A 1,386-nucleotide genomic window follows, 5' to 3' on the forward strand; every position below is an offset into this window, starting at 1 on the left:
TGCTGGACTCGGGGCGTCCCGAGCCAGAACACCGGTGGTCATGCTGCTGGAGGCCTGGGGGGCCGGGGGGCGGGGGTTCCGGGTGCTCTGCGGACTCCAACACCGTGGCCATGAACGGGAGGCTGGACTTCCTGAAAAACAAGCTGGCCCACCAGTGACCCGGGTCAGCCTTGGGGAGACCTAGGGGGTGGGGAATGGCTTCCCCGGGGCACTCGATACTGCCGCAGGAGCTGTTGCTGAAAGTGGAATCCAGGCGGCGCCGGTAGTAGTCGTAGGTGACCAGGAGCGAGCCGCTGGAGGGGATGGCCGCCATGCTCTGGCTTGCTGGCTGGTGGGACCTCCTGAAGTATGTTTTTAAAAGTGCATATGAGAGAGAGGTAATGTAAAGACTTTGTGTTTTTCTAGATGTAAGTATTTGTTCATGGCAGTATTGGTTGGAAGAGTTTTGTTTGTTCAACACAACATTGATTTAATGATAGTTGTGTTTAACAATTTTTAAAAGAAAAGTTAGCGGTGACCTCATTAATTTGTTTAGAAGTAGAGCACTCTGTTTCTTTCATTAAACTTTGATGGAGATTTTTGGTACTTCTAGATTAGCACTCATGTGAAGTTACAAATTAAAATCTTACTTTTGCTTTCTCCAATGTCTGACTAATTCTTAGAGGAGCTTTTAAGTAATAATAGCCAAAGGCAACTATAGCACTTAAAGGAAAGGGATTGGATTGAATTTTTAAGGTGAACTGAGTCTAACTACTGTTGAAATAAATGTTAGGTTTGAAGAGGCAAACCAAGTGTATTTAATGCTAACCATGTTCCAGGCGTTATTCTAGGTACTTCATGAATATTAACTTATTTATTCCTCAAAACAGTACTTTCAAGTAGCTGCTAATATCATTCTGATTTTTCAAATGATGAAACTGAGTCACAGAGAAGTTCAGAGATTTTTCCAAGGACACACATCCTACAGTGGTGGAGCCAGAGTTTAATTTCTGTGGTCTTTGGTCCTTATCACTGCTACATGCTCTCATGTAACTAAAACATTAACACAATGATTAATTCATAAACATAATATTTTCAAAAACGATAGCTAAATGTTAATATGGTTGTTCATGTTCCAAGATAATTATTAGGCTTATTTATTTTATTTTTTTCTCTTGTTATTTTTATTTCAATAGTTTTTGGGGTACAGGTGGATTTGGTTACATGGATGAGTTCTCTTGTGGTGATTTCTAAGATTTTAGTGCATTCATCACCCGAGCAGTGTACACTGTACCCAATACGTAGTCTTTTATCCCTCACCCCCCTCCCAAACTCTCCCCCACCCTCAGATCCCCCAAATCCATTTGATTACTCTGTATGTCTTTGTGTCCTTAAGACTTATTTATT

At 41.8% G+C, this 1,386-nt stretch overlaps 1 pseudogene across 1 annotated transcript in view; it reads right to left on the bottom strand.

Moving 5' to 3' along the window:
- LOC105538068 overlaps nucleotides 1-334 on the bottom strand; it is a 42,610-nt pseudogene extending 42,276 nt beyond the window's left edge. Inside the window, exon 1 of the transcript XR_001005835.1 lies at nucleotides 4-334. The product of XR_001005835.1 is annotated as a pancreatic progenitor cell differentiation and proliferation factor pseudogene (transcript). The remainder of the gene's footprint in view (nucleotides 1-3) is intronic.
- Between the last annotated feature and the right edge of the window lie 1,052 nt (nucleotides 335-1,386).

Source organism: Mandrillus leucophaeus, unplaced genomic scaffold, assembly GCF_000951045.1.
Source record: "Mandrillus leucophaeus isolate KB7577 unplaced genomic scaffold, Mleu.le_1.0 Scaffold184, whole genome shotgun sequence".
NCBI classification, from domain to species: Eukaryota; Metazoa; Chordata; class Mammalia; order Primates; family Cercopithecidae; genus Mandrillus; species Mandrillus leucophaeus.